This window comes from Crocodylus porosus, unplaced genomic scaffold (genome assembly GCF_001723895.1).
Source record: "Crocodylus porosus isolate Cpor-Errol unplaced genomic scaffold, CroPor_comp1, whole genome shotgun sequence".
Lineage (NCBI taxonomy): Eukaryota > Metazoa > Chordata > Crocodylia > Crocodylidae > Crocodylus > Crocodylus porosus.
The window spans coordinates 47466355-47482339 of NW_017728951.1; the positions used below are offsets into that span (position 1 = coordinate 47466355).

The 15985-nt window shown below is 38.9% G+C and overlaps 1 protein-coding gene across 6 annotated transcripts in view; it reads left to right on the plus strand.

Moving 5' to 3' along the window:
• Window positions 1–6: 6 nt before the first annotated feature.
• Window positions 7–15985, plus strand: part of ZMIZ1 (zinc finger MIZ-type containing 1) — a 500213-nt gene continuing 484234 nt past the window's right edge. For all 6 annotated transcript variants that reach the window (XM_019555666.1, XM_019555672.1, XM_019555671.1 and 3 more), the window contains exon 1: window positions 7–114. The gene's annotated coding sequence lies outside the window, so the exon portion shown is untranslated. The remainder of the gene's footprint in view (window positions 115–15985) is intronic.

Here is a 15985-nt window from a genome sequence, read left to right on the forward strand (position 1 = left end):
AAAAAAAAATTAAAAGCCACCCGAACAGTGCTGCAAATCAGTTGAGGAAAGAGGATTTTGCCTGCCTTCTTCCTTATTATTTTCCCTGCTGCAAGCCTGCTTTGCAATCCGTAGGTAAGTTTCACGTCTATTTCAGTCTTCTGTTCACACCTCCCTGTGTGTGACCGGGCAGGGGCTGCGTGCTGAAGGAGGAGAAACAATGGAGTAACCAGGCTAAGGAAATATATATATGTATATACAATTTTTTTTTGCAAGACAAGAAAATGTGTGAAGACTTCTTAAAGGGACAGGTTGTATCTGTGTGCCTGGGAAAAGAGAGGGGAAAGGTTGTGGGGGGGAGGAGTGAAACAAATAAAACATGAGATCGAGGGGGACAGGGGGCAGCTTTGCTTCGGAAATTCTTTGCTTTTTTGGTCATTGTAGAGGACAGGGATGAAAGGACTCGGCATGTTTTATATTATAGGCGGTGGGGGCTCGGATCACTTTTTGTTTGCCTTTGAGGTGGGGGAAGGGGTGGGGGGGGGCAGTGCCGGGGACAGAGAGGTGGGGGTGTGTATGCGAGTGAAGGGGGGACCTGAAATTTCCAGCTTCAAGCGGGCTTTCTGCTGTACTGTACATCTAAGTTTTAAAAGCTGAAACAATGTTGCGACTCAGGCACTCATGAGGGAGAGAGCCAGAGCCTTTGCCATAAAAACAAAGGAGGTTTAAAAATAATCCGGAGAGCTTCTGTTTCTCTGCCCAGTTTACCTTTCCTGCCTGCTTTCAAGGCGGCTCTTGGCTGTGCACCGACAGGGGCTTCTGCTCAGTCGCTCTGGGGACGCAGGAATCTTTGGGGAGGGGGTGATCCAGGAGGGCGGTAATACCTAAAGCCTTTTTTGGAGGAGGGGAGAGAAGCATGGGGAGAGATTGGGCACGTTTTCCGGGCTTTGGGAAGCTTGCCTGAGTGTAAATTCCTTGTGTCTGGGTTTTGAAAGCCAGTTGGGACTGGGGCCTCTCTCACAAGGCAGGAGGAAGGAGCAGTCTCTCCCTCCCTCCCTCCCTCCCTCTCCTGTGTACATCTGTCCAGGAAGCCAAAGGGGGGGGGGAGGCGAGAGAAAGAGGGGCCGACTGAAAGAGCCCAGCTCCTGCTTTCTTGCCATTGTGAAAGGAAAAAGGAGGGAATCATTTTCACGGGAGACTGGCTGAGCTAGCTGCAGCAAAAGAGAGAATGGTAGTCAGTTAAAAGACACTTAAGGAATGTAAACATCAAAATAGGAGCGATCTGGTCCTGCTTTATTCCTCCTCTAATGATTTGGGGGGATGTTTTAGGCTGGCTTTGTGATCTGGGGGAAAGCAGAGGTTGGGAGAAGTCGAAAAGTTCTAACTAGAACCATTTTCCAGGCTGCAAACTTTGGTTTACATGTGTAAAGTTGAATTTCAGTGCTGCCTTTTGAGGCTGGTTAGGAACACAAGGCTAGATCTTCAGTCCTCTCTGCTGCCACAACCATGATTAAAATGTTTAATAAAGCTGAAATGGGCATAATAGTGAAAACATAACAAAAACATAGCTAGGAAATTGCTTTTGTCTCTGATTGTGGGGGGTCCCACTAACCAGTCCAGGCAGCTGCCCTGAGAATTAGAAACTGCAGCCATAGAGGCAATTTACTGGGACTGAAGCTAACTTAAGGAAGAGCCCTGCCTTACTGTCTGGTTGTGCACAGTGTGTATTTTTGTGCTTCAGTTAATAATCTGCAAAGAGCTTAATAGCTCTGTAGTGCCAAAGGAATTGGTTTTCTCCATTTACTTCAGCAGGCCTGAGTGAAGCTGGTGTTCTGACTGCTTTTTTCAATGCATTGACATGAGAGAGGAGGATTTAACTTGGCAGCCTGAACAAATGCTCTATCAAAGGTTTCCTAAGAGACAGTAAGAGAGCTGGGGGGAGATGAATGACCTGGGCAAGTTTTAGGGTGCTACCTATGCAAGCTTTCTTTTAAATATGAAATGGCCATTTAGAACCCTGAATAGAAGTGGGTGCATCAGAAAGGCAACAGGCTTATCAAATTTAAAAGGGCAAAAGCCCATTAATGCTCTGGCAAGGCTTTGCCTCTGAGCTCTGGCTGAGTAGTTTCAACTGCCTTGAAGTGCCACAACTTCTCTATAGCTGCAATATGGAACTTGGCCTTGTAAATTGGAAGGTTAATGATGCAGTCTCCTCCTCTAGGCAGGAAGGGAATGGGGAAAGGGGGGTGGTATAGGGTAGGAACATAAGGGTAATTGAAAAGTAAAAAAAAAACAAAAACCCCAGGACTAGGCTTGGCAAGACTCTAGATGATGAAAGGCTATTCAAGTTGGAACACTTGTGTAATAACTTTGCACTGTGGGAGAAGTTCTAACCCGAAATCAATATCCAGGCGGCAGAAGAAAAGTTTGATAAAAGAGTGCAGCAAAACTGTATGCTTGAAGGTGCTACCGGCAGTGGGATTACTCTAACAGACAGAGTTGGTCTCTGCTTCAAACTTGCTCCCCCTTCTTTTGATTGAGGGGAAATTTACTATGGCATCAATCTTCTCTTGGCGGGGCCTGATTCAGGTTTATGAATACCAGAAGACTTGCGCTGACCTTTTTCTGTTCAAGTCGAGGATGTTGAAATACCAGCCATCAAACAAAAGAGACATTGAAAGCAAGATCTGCAATAGAGCACGTGTGACTTTGGGGCTAGTTGAGTGCATTTGGTGATACTGTTTTCCTCTGAGTTTGGGTGTGGGGGGAGAAAGAAAAGGCCATTTATTTATTTTTTAATGAGATTGTGGAGAAAATGACTTGGAATCATCTAAATATCCCAGAGTAGAGAATGAAATTAACTATTTTGATCACTACTTTAGATTACATTAGCTTCTTATGACCCTTTAAAAATTCTCAGGCTAAGAAGACTTCAGTGTTTTCTCCCTGACTGCATAGACAATTGTGAATTTTGGAGTATCTATTGTAGCTATTTTATAATAAAAAGTGAAAAAAAAATTGAAGAAATATAGGAACTGAAAAACTAGAAAGTGTCTTTAGGAATTAAGAATAAACAAAATGCTAGGATTTAATTGGTGTATCTGTGGCTTTCCACTAATCAAGGAAAAAATATCTATCTTGAAGCTGATTCTCTTATAATTTATACGCTAATATTAAAAATTAAACTTTGTGTTTGGGTTTAGGTTTTTGTAAATTTTTAAGCCCAAAATTGTTTCTCACTTGACCTGCAACATTCATGTCAGTGCTTATGGTCCAGGACATTTTAAATACATTTTGACTACAATTGTGAAAAAAAATAAGTCTCTGCCAAATAATAAATGAAAACTTTGTTTTGGGAAAGGATCACATTGCTGTATAGGTAGACAGTGCATGTTTTGTCCTGTCTGAGATAAAAATAGGAACTTGATCTGAGTGTGGTATAGAATTTTGTTTTCTAAGATACCTTAACTACAGTAAGTCAAAAAAGACCGTGGAATTGTTTTCATACCCTGAAAGGTTTTTAGGATTTTGTTAAGTACTACAAGGAGTTGAAGTAATAGAATTTAATGTAACATATGTTTCCATTCATAAGTTTTCTTGGGAGTTGCCTATCCTTTACCTGATATCTCTTCTACTTTTATAGGTTCCAAAGGTTTTGTGTCCCCAACAAAACTCATAATGGCAATTATATCAGTAACGCTACAGTTGAGAGGAACTGACTGGTCCTAGGAACTTGATATGTGCGCTGACTGCCAGGAAAACATGTTTTGTTTTTTGTTTTTGTTTTTGTTTTGGGGGGGGGGATTTATATACAAGGAAAAACATTATAAGAGTTTCTTCTCTTTTACTGTTTGTCCTAGCACATATGAGAACAAGGCGGTCCAAGTTACACAGACTAGTATACGACTCTTGGGGAACAAACATAACGGTTGGCCAGGGTCTCTTGGTATTTGGACACCATGTCATAACATCCTGGAGACCATGGTGCTGGAAAAAATCTGGAATGGTTACTCTTTTACCTGGAAATCTGTTTCTTATAAATAAGTGGGACTGCAGTTGGTACTTGTGGTAGTGTATTTGACCACTATGCAATTGACTGATTTGTTCACTCCTAGTTATACCAATTTCTGTGAAATCCTATACTGTATTACAGCAAAGAAAGTGACAAGAATATTACTATACAGTTTAAAATTAGTTCATGATTGTACTTGTATACTGATGGTTTTGGGACAAGTAATACAAGCCTTCTTTATCCATTTAGATATGTTTTTAAAGAGATATATTTAATCAAGATGTAGAATGAACAATATTATGTGTTGGGTCTATCCAGTCTTCGTACACACATTTTTTGTTCATTTTACTGAGCTTTGGATGCATCTAAGCTGTCTTGATGATGGGTCTAGAAATTAATTTTAAAATGTATTTTTGGATTAAAACCAAAATATCTGCAAAATCAATGTTACTTCATAACGTTTTCTTGCTAAAAGCAAATACTTTTTAAGTAGCAATATTTTTTTACATTGGGTTTTATAGGATCAATTGGCATCTAGGCTGGAAATTTTAGGGTATTTTAGAATGGTCCAGGTGATGAGATGCAATGGATCTGCATAGTTAGACTGTTGGAGGCAGTAGTAGATTATGAGAGTAGAGTATGTTCATAGGCTCAGTCACATGATATTTTGGTTCTAGTGGGCTGAGATGCATTGATGTTTTGCACAGCTTGGCTGGCAAATTGAGCACTGATTGGCACTATCCTTTTCCTAGAAAAAGAGAGAAAAATCAGCATAGTTTTTTTTTCTAATAGGAATGAGTTATCTTTCATAGGTAATCATCTAAGTCTGTCTAAACTCAATTGTCCAATCAATGTTCAGATAAATTAACTTTATTCACGGACTGTAACCCAAAGGAACATATTTATCTTAGACTTGATACTTGTTTGATTTCAGCTGTCTGAAGTTTGCCTCAGTTGCAACAGTTACATCTTTTAAACCTGTATATGCAGTTAAAAACAGTAACATATACATCTTTCACTGAAACCGGGAACAGCTGGATCCTGTTGTTTTTGAGGAAGAAAGGGTGAGGTTTTACTTGTAAGTTAGCCTAGGTACTGATAGGCTAAAACCAAAACAAATCTAGGTGCCTCTTCTGATGCTATTTCAATAATTCAAACTGGGTGTCTTGGATTTTGTCTAGTTATTAAATAATAATTAGCATTCAATTGGACACATCTAAGCTATCAAATTGACACTCTATTAAGATGAATATAAGAAGTTTATCCTTTTGTTCATGATACTATGTCTGTCTGACTACAGAGCAGCATTGAAGTGACTCCCAGAGTGAAGTGTGAAGGGTATTTCAATGCAATAGAAACAGAATCACTTACAAACATTAATATTCATAGTACTACAAAATCTGTGAAAATACCTTAAAGCTGTGGATTTGGATTGTTCCTATGCTCCCTGTTTATCTGCATAAGGAGCTTGTGATTTGATTTTATCCTGTCTCAATTTTTATATGTCAGTGAATGTTAGAAAGTTGATTTATAAAGCAGATGTCATAATGCTAAGCCATCTTCTCCAGACCTATGGAAACCACACACAAGCTACTCTGGGTCTCCCAGCTCCGTAGGCAGTACAGTTGCCATCTCCCCTTCAGTAGAACCATATTTCAGTTTCCCAGTATGTGGTATTGACTGCAAGAGCAAAGACATTGTAGTTGCTCTGAGCTTTCTTTGCCAGGCTACAGCAGCACAGTGGTAGAACAGGCTTTGGCTAGCCCAGCTTCTGTGTGTATTGTGTATGCAGGCTCTCGACTAGTTGCTTAGTTTGTGAAGTGGGACATTTTTTTTTGTCCCCCTTTCCACAGCAGCTATTGTTTCCTGGAAGCTTAAGGTAAAACAGGAGATACAAGCAATACTGAATTGTAGATTTTAGGTACTTAATAAATATATCAACTGGAACTTTGCATGGAAATATAAGCAGCGGGCTTCATATACCTTGCATACCATGTCATGTAAAATCAACACAGTAATTTTTCTAATCTCTTTACCTGGCCGAATGAGGGGAAGTGTGTGCGTGCGTGCACGCGCATGTAAACAGTTTTTCGGTGATTTATTTCACAAATGTAAATCAATCCTAGGTTGGATGGCATTAATTGAAGGATACTGGCCCATCAATCTGCTTAATACATGAATGTATACAGTGTACATAAACTGTGCCCTGATCTTGTTACAGTTTTCTGTACCTTCGAAATATTATCTGGCCCTTTTTTTGTAAGGGTCTTTTGCTTAATAGATTAAAACATTTGTTTTGGGGAGGTGGGTAGTGGTTCTGAAGAACTCAGTTCACAGTAAGTAAGTGTGTGTGTGCGCTCGCACACATCTGTGAGGCTGTAGAGTCAGAATGATTGATTGGCTGGCAAAGTGAGTGTTATCAGTCTCTTGGGGGTTTTCAGATAGTCTCATAACTAATCAGAATGGTTTATTTATTGGGACTATGGTGACACAGATATACAGCAGAGTGGCATGGGCTTCAATTGCCCATTTAGTAATAAAAACAATTCCTTTGATAAATATCTGCTTGTCTCTTGGCTATGTTCCTGTTACCCTCTGAGAATAGCAGAGCTTTTTAGGCCGCTCTGAAATGTACACCTGTGTCTTAATCAGTAACTTTTAAAGTTCAGGAATCCCCTTTTCTCTCTCTTTTTTTGTGATGGTTGAACTGAGCTTTAGTCTGTTAATAGGTGGTGATGGGACAGTAACACTAGTGAAGGTTGAGATTTGCTTACTATTTAAAAGCTGATTTGTGTTAGTGCTCTAAAATTCATGTTCACTTGGCTTGTCTTGGAAATTGTGCTACACTGGCATTTTGGGAAGATTAGTGGTTCAAATTTGATCTCACTGAAGTAAGAGGTTCCCAATTTATGGCTACCTCTCTACTTAAAGATTACATTAATGAGAATAGCTAGACTTTCAGTATTTTTTTGGACATGGCTGGAAGTCCTGCCTCTTACTGATAACACTCACTTGACTTGATCTGCGATAAGGTCTGATACCCGTTTGGTAAACATACAGTTGGAAAGTTACCATCTCTGTTCCTTCCCTTAGCGTTACCAGCTCTGAAGAAGGGCATGAAGAAACTAGGAAGAGGGTGTGCCTGCTCGAGAGTGGTACTGAGGAAGTCTTGTTCTCTCAGTCATGCTCCCACTTGATTCCAATTACAATTCTCCAACAAAGAAATTAATTGCTTGTGAAACATAGTAGAGACAGTGTTATGGATGACTAGTAGCATTCAAGACTGGTGAATGCACTTAAGACCAGGAAACACACAGTTAAGGTACACATCAACTCTACCCTGCAACCTTCAGTCCTCCTTCATCCGCTTACTGTAGCTCTCTACCTTCCCAGATGATATGGAGCTTTGTCAGGATGCATTGGACTGTGCTCCGATTAGGGCAGAATTGGTGAATGCCAGCTGGCTACATCTGGCCTTCACTTGATCATTTTTGCCTGCTCTGCACAGGTTAACTCAGGATTGCCAGATGTGAACATTCATTGACTATTGTCCTTGAGATTCCCTCTGAACGTCATGACCTGCACTTACCTGTCCTGTAGTAGGCTCCTGCATACAACTCCCTCACTGCAACTGAGGACAATAGTGCTCCTCTGCTTAAAGAATCCACATAACTGGGTATAAAAACAAAGAAGTTCACGACCCCTTTATATGCAGATGCACCTCTCTTCATACCAGAGAGAGAGCTATGGTAACTTACTGCAAGTTATCCCTGCCCCAATAAATACACCATCCCTAGGGCAGTTGGAATGTGCACAGACAAAGGAGAGAACACAGTTCTCTGGGATGCAACCTTCCCAGGAACACATTTTACTTACTCTCTGGAAGAGCCCTAACAGTGACAGACTTTGAGGGTGTGTTAGGTTTGGATCCATCTAGTCAAACTTAGTTTGGTCTAAACTGCTAGGCCTACAAACGTTTATATGACTTAGGTCAGGCTAAAAATGGCAAGTTCAGTCTAAACTTAGGTTGCATCCTTGGAGTCTGTCTCCTGTGGCTCTTTGTCAGCTCTAGGGATGAAAGCAACTGTAAGGCAAGGCTGAAGTATATCTTAATGGTGTATTTCCTGGTCTTCAGAGGTTTGAAGCAAAGACACTCTACATTTTGGAAGGCTTTGAAGAGCTAGTCACAGTTAAAGTTTTTGGGCAGAGAGACTTAAGTTAGACTTAATGGGAAAGTTCCTTTCTCATTTTTATTTGACAGCGTAGTGAGGTTTGTTAAAGAGCCTCTTGCTTCCTCCAAGTTTAACAACATAAAAGCAAAACAGTATCTGTATACTTTGAAATGAGTTTTCTCCTTTTCTGGGATTGTGATGATTTCTATTAAGTGTCACACAGCACTGCCTCAGCACAAATCTTGGAGATTCCACAGCATTGTAGATGCATGTAAGGTTTTGGCTTGGTTAACAGAAAAAAATAGGAATGCCTATATATAGGAAAAAATGCCTAGGGAGAGTTTCTGTTTAAGACAGTGTGAGAATGCTGGCTCTTCCCTAGTAGGAAGTGCATAACAATAAAACACCCTCACTTTTAGCTTTTAAATTGTTCATAGGTCAACAGAAGTCTGATATGCCTGCTTTCTCTTCTTAAAGAGAAAGGAAAAGCTTTAAAAATCACTTTTAAAGACTGGCATTAAATCCTCCACAGAACAGTTTGTTTATGTAACTATCTATATGGGAGACAGAGAAGGGGTTTATTACGCTGCAAGTCTGCAGAGGGAAAGGGAGAATGATGTGGTTGTCAAACTGTCTGCCCACTTCCTTGGTGTTCTTCCTACAACTTCTATGTTTGTTTAATGCTCTTATAACTCTTTTCCAACAATAGGATCACAGGAGTTAGCTTGTTTACAACAGGTGCATGGCTTATACTGGCTGCCCTCTGAGCCACCCTGCACCTTCCCCAAGCCTTTTCAAAGAAAGCTCCTTTTTTTTGCCCTGCCACAGGTTGATGCACTTTATATTTGATCTAACAATTTAGCTAACATTGGAAAGCTCATTCCAAAAGCAAACTTGGTTTGGTGGACCGTCTCCTGCCAATGCTGCTGTGATCATTACTGCACATATTCCATCCAAGGTTCTCAAAGTGATTTATATATATTAGGTAAACCCCCACCTTGCTGCTGTGAAATACGTATTTTCTCCTTTTTATGGCTAACAAACCATGGTGCTGAGAAGTACTTATTTGTTCAGTATGTGTGTGTAGATACAAGCATATAGAATTACTGAACATTTTATGCAGCTTTTCCGCTGGTTCGCCACAATAAAATCAGGAGCTTTGTACATTTCTTACCAATCTGTGCTCTCCCTCTGCAGCTCTGTAGCCATCCTTCAGACTTTCTTTAATGTTCCAAATTCTGATAGGGTTTAAAACAGCTAACAGTTCTCTTAGGAATGTGTCTTAAAAATCATACTTCCCTGCCTCCCCACACTGTCTTTCCACAAAATATGTGATTTCTCCCAGAAATTACACTACTGTTTAAAGAGTATTAGGTTGCAGTACAGCTGGAGTTTGATATCATTAGACCTGGGAGCCGACCAGCTTTCCAACTGGATGCATAATGTTGGCTTCTGGCTCTGTAAAATCCTGAGATATCACATATTAAAATCATAACAGCATTATGTAAGGAAAAGTTATTTGAGGTCATTAGCAGAGCCTTCTACAACTTTCTTAAAGGCAACTTCTGCAAATAAAATCAATTGGGCTTTTGTCTTTTCTTCTCTGTGATGCATAGGAAGGCCTGAACTGTTTGTTTCTGATTTGTTTCACATTATCAGTTCTGTACTTTGGGTAAGGTGAAAGAGTAGCCATAACTCTCTTAAGGAATTTTAGTGGTAAGAGAACTAACAGCTTTTGGGAGATGCCCCTTGAATAAAGAGGGTCTCCTGGAGAGAGTTCTGTCTCTTGCCTCTTATTTTCTCACTTGGCAGCCATAAGCACAAGGGCATGTATGGAAGTGATTAAAGGATGTGCGTATGCAGATGGAGGGCCTTCTGCCCTGGCCATGGTTGTCTGCTAAATACCTTCATGGATATCTTTAACTTATGTGGGAGTACAAGTGCCTAGCTTGGCCCAGTGACCAAAACGTGCAAAGCTCTTCCATCTTCTAGCTATGTCTCTTGAGGTGTGCTACTCCAGAGTTGCGTTTTAGCTAGCCTTCTCACTATAGGAAAAAAATATATATATCGCAGAAATCAAAACCTGAGATGAAGAAGACATTTTTCAGTCAGCCTCTGAAACCTTTTTTTGTTAATGCTTATTTAACTGCAATACATAATGAGTCCTCAGAAGAAAGGATGTCTTTGTTAAAGATTGGTTGCTCACAGCATTTCTTTACTGTGTTAAGGTCTCACATTAATCTTCTCTGAGACCTCCAAGAGGTCTTCAAGCAAAACTAGAGAAGATCTGACCTCACATACCTGACCCTTCTAAGTCATAAGTATTAGCAAGGGGAAAAAAACCTTTTAGAACTCATTTATGTGTCACAAAGAAGCAAAAAGAGGAGAAAAGGCCAGTGGTTTTTTAAAAGTGCAGGTCATTTTTAATTGTAATTCTCAGGTGTAGGCAGTGGCGTAAGTGATGGGTGGCTATTGTTTGTTCTGTTATTTGTATTTGTATTTCAGGAGCCCAGTTTGGATCCAACACAGATTTGGTCATTATCCTAGGCACTGCAGGAAAACATTAAGAGGCCATTTTTTTCTGAAGGATCTTACAGCTAGTATAAACAAAAATGGATACAGATGCTTGACAGTTTAGCAATCAAAGATTTTTTTTTTACAGGCAGAGGAGTTTAAAAGTTGTCCCAATAACTTCTACACTATATGTCCTAAAACATCAGTAAATACCTCTTTTGCAAGTAAGTGGACACAAAATAGAGTTGTGTTGTATGCTTTGCAGCTTTTTGTAGCACTTTTCCCCCCTGACCTATATAGGTGACCAGTGACAAAAATGAGGACACCTTAACCACCTGATGAATTCAGAGCCCACACCATTGAACATTTTGTGACTACTTGTGGTTTTACATTATGCACGTTCTGTGCCTTAAATTCAACACCTGTTAGTTTTGTCACCCTGTAAAGATGGGCTTCCAAAATGAATCGGAGCGGTCCAGAGCTCTGATATGTCTCAGCTTCAGTGCAACCATTTGTTTTGCTGGAGGAGATGAAGCGAAATCTCAGAATTACTTTAAAATGTAACAAATATAGCTATGTGTAACAATTAGGATTTGCTCTTGTTTCCGTGTTCAGTCAATGGGTGTAGGTTACTATTGATCTGGATGAAAATTTAAATGTATGAACATAAGCTGCTTCAAAAGAATTGCTTTGAATAGCTGACTTATTCTATTTATTCACACTCTTAGGGCATGTGCAATTACATCAACATCTTAAAAATTTCTGGAACATTCTTAATAAATACACTTGCGAAATATATGCTGGTCACTGGCTTTTACCAAATATTTTGTTCTTTCTCTTCTTGCTTGTCTTTCAAGCCGCCTTGTCAGAAAAGACAGCTTTATGCTCGTTTACAAGAGAAGTACCAAGTCATATCAAATATATTCTGTTTTGGGTTTTACTACCAATGCCCTGATGTGTTAAGCCTCGGTATAGAAGAGTTTGTCTATTTCCACTTTGGGCTGGAGGGACTGGGTTGTGCAGTGGGTTAGTTCACACACACTTCGTCTTTGGAGATCTGGGTTATATGTTACTTGAGGCGAGAAAATTTCCTTCTAGTTTCAGCTGACCTTAAGTAGGTTAGATGTAATGCCACTTCCAGGCAATATAGCTTCCCCAGTCCTGTACAGTATCACACCTAGCTCTAGTCAGTCATTAAACACAGAGGTATTAACCACATAAATAAATGGCTGAGGTGACAATCACATTAATGTAGTCCAATAGCTTGCTGTTAAGAGGAAACACTTTTCCTACAACAAATGATAGTGGTAGGCTGTTGTTCAGTGTCTAGATACAAACTGATATTGCCTCACTGGGTATATCTAGGTGCCCTCCAAACTGAATCCAACCCAGAAAATCGGTAGTATAGTCACCTTAGAACAACCTTGAGTACTTGTCCCAGCATGTGGTGATGGCTGCTCTAGTACAGCCAGATTGCTTTATTGCTTCAGGAATATACTAGTGGCAGAGCGGATAGATTATGCTGCTTTGTGGTGCTTCTGAGCTTCCATTTTGTTTTTTATCTGTTGGTATTAATCTGTTGTCTCTAGGCCTGCAATGAGATTGTAAACTCTGAGGCAGAGATCACCTGTTTGTTCTTTGCTTGTCCAGTGTCTATCCCAAAGAATTCCTGGTCATTGACCAGTGTTCCTAGATGCTATAAGACAAGCTTATAGTAATTATCTGAATGTTTTGTTTCTGATTACAGCGTCATGTAAGTCTGGTATTAGAAAGAGTATTAATCTCGTAAACACAAAGAATAAAAACACCTCCAAGTTCCAAGGAAATAAACATGTCCTATCCTGTCCATATTGACACAATTATGTGAGTACTCTAAGTGAATGCATACATTATTTTTTAGTACCCTGTAAAGGCTTGTGAAGATCTGGTGTCCCGTGCCTGTTCGGGAACAGTGGTGTTACGAAAACTTTACCAACATTTCTGGTATTTCTTTATATAAAAAAGTCAACTATTTCTGACGCTGCAGTATGATTTACCATGCTGAACTTCACTGAATTTGGTTTGCATGAAGAAAAACAAGAGTTTGGGTATGTAGACTTAGTTCTCCATTGTCTGAAATTGCAGCTATGGCTCTCATCACCTCTTTCTCAATAAAGAGAAATGTAAATCAAAAATATTTGTAATATTGCCAGCATCTTGTCTTAGCAGCATCCCAGTGTATTAAATCATCAAATGATGAAGCATAGTTCATATCCCCTGGCACATGAAAAATATTTTTATATCTTATATTTTCTTTCTATTCATCCCCCTCAGGCTTTCATGAGTTCACACTTTATTTTGCTTCAGAAAATAGTAAGGCAGGCAACTTACCTGATAAACTTCCATCAGGAAAAGCATGAATTAGGACACTTAAGTTTCTCTTCCCGTTTCCATTCTGCTTTCTGAAAAACTTATATTTATTTTTAAAGAAGAGTAACTGTAAACACATACAGGTTAATCCCTTTTAGGCAATTACTTGGCTTTGTTTAATAAATATGTAAGGACCTAATAACACTGTAAAAGGTGAGATTTTTCTGGATTGTTAGATCTGGTTTGTTTTGTGAGATCGTTTTAGTTTGAGATGTACACATGAATTGACATACCCACAGACATTTATTTTAATCTAGGACACAAAACAAGGGGTTAGACCTATCCTAATGTAATACAGTAATCAAGCAATTAACATAAATGGCCAGTCCCTGACAACACATGTACATAAGTAACTTTTGCACCTGATACTGTTAGAGTGCTTTTGTCAGTAAAGATATGTGCATAAATATTTGCATGATTGGATCTAAGGATATTGTGGGATGCAAAATCAGATTTATGATCATCTAAAAACAAATATGTTTTAAGTGATACTTTTAACTGAATCAGATTTGAAAATATGTTGAGGTGTGTGTTCTTTTTCATGTTGGCAGTGCATAAATCCTTCTGCCTTAATGTAATGTAATGACTGACAGATGCTTCAAGTGTTTGTGGTTTTCCATTGCAATTCTTAAGTAATGAGAGAAAGGAACTTCAAGAGAACTGTTTAACACTTGGAGTTTTCTACCTCTGTCTTTCAACAATATCAATGGACTGGGATGGCACCAGGTGAACACAAAATGGTGGAATAAAACTTTTTCTATTCAGTTGTGACTTCCAGTGTTGTTAAGAGTGTGTGGAGGAGAGTTTGGCAATTTGTCATATATTCACATATTTAACTGGAAACATTTGCTGTAAGCTGAAAACCAGCAAAAGTGGTCTCAGCCTGAAAGCAGCCTTTGAATTTGTGCATGTATCATTTATAGTGAAGGATATAATTAGAGATTGTATGTGTTACATATGGGGGGAGAGAGGAGCAGATAGTGTGTATGAGGGAAATTTCAATTAGAAAGAATAGTTATAAGCAAGGCTAGTTTTTAGTTGGCTATTTTATTCCTAAAAAACAGATTTTTCTCCTCCCTAAAACTTTCAGGCTGACAGATAATTTGTAACTTGGATTTAAGTGAGTGATGAATCAAAAAAAAAAAATGTGAGGGCCACACAGCCTTCTAACTAATTACATTAGTTTATCTAATTAGCATATTATTTAGAAGCTGATTTTGTTCTCTAACCTGGAAAGCAAACAATTAAAAAGGTTTTTAGGGTATCAGATATGCAGCTATTTCACAGATTTATTTTATATATTTCTTTAGATTCATATTGATAATAGCCAGCTAAACTTCTCTAATAGAAGTGCATTAAAGTGGCTGAGTAATATCTGCCTGTCCTTGTACTCCAAATGATCTGCAGTATCTTAATATGATGAAGTGACATGAAGCATCATACTTTTCTTTTCTCTTTTTCTTTTCTGGCTTTGTTTAGGTTAAACTTCTTAATTTGGTATTAAAATGTTGACATTTTATGTTGCTGATCAAAATATGCATAACGCTTGCTGCCTACTTATATAACTTCACAATTATTTTTTTTGGTTTGTGTGTCACGATTTTAGGTTGTATAATTTGCATAGGGTTTGTGAGGGAGCCCATAGTACAGCGAAAGTGTCGTCTAATAATTAGGGGACTAGATAGCAAGAATTTACTAACCACAAATATTTGTATATCATATACTAGGCCCAGCAGTATCATAACATTTAAAATTACAAATTTTCATTCTTGTTATTTGGCTTTTTATTGCTGTTCCTTTAGCATTCATGTTTTCAGAGTTTTGTCCGTGACTGTAAGAAACCTTTTTTTTTTTAAATCGGATACTGTCATAAGCATTTAACTGGACTTTCAAATAATGGTGAGACATAGCACCTGGAATTCTTTCTTTTGCTCCTGGTTCTCACTGACTACTTTTGTTTTTAAATCATCTTAGGACAGTGGTGACCCTGAAGGAAATCACTGTCACAGTCTGCTCATGATTTTACCAGTCTTTCAGTCATGGCCTATTCTATACTTTAGAAAATAATACATACCTTGCATGTTTTTTTGTGAAACTAGGCACTCAGTTATTGAAAAATTAAAGTTCAAGTGGCTTAAAAACGAGCTCTAGAGGCCCCAACCCCTTGGACACTAACATTTCTGTTACTTTAATAATTTTAGTTCAGAGATCTTCAGATGGAAAGATCTTTGTGTGCATGGAGGGGAGTAGATAATAGTTCATCCCACAACCCCCATTAGTTGATATTAATGATTTTTAGGCTCTGTTGCAAAATTAATCTTATCTAGGAAAGGAAATAATGGGAGAATTGGCAGGGCATGTTTTTCTTAGCTATTGTGACCACTGGAGTTAGTGAAAGTACTGTATTTTCAGTTTATGTTCATTGCACATGCAAATACTTGTCAAAGGCTTTCTGAGATTCTGACACAGTTTTCTTTATTTGTCTTTATTGTAGTATGAACATAAATTAGCAGAGGTGCTAGATCTTGGAGGTATTTAAGTGAGTGTCCATGTGTTTCACAGGACTTTCATTTTGTCCGGCCAGTCCACATTAATTGCTGCCTTTTGCCCATCCCTCAAATAGCTAAATCCAGCTTGTGAATTGGTTTGATTAAAACGGTGTCCCTAGGTGTGCAATCTAAATATTTTTGATACTTCACCTACAAACCAACTGTAATATTGCTGGTAAAAATGACAGCTGCAGGCAATAAATGAGGACAGTAATAGAAGTCTCAGTGCTAGATAGAACATCATAAATCATGAGGAGAGAGCAGTGTGTGTGCTGACAAATCAGCAAGCAGCTGCAAACAGCACTTTACAGGTAAGAATTATTGCACCAGCTTCTGATAACTACTCAGAA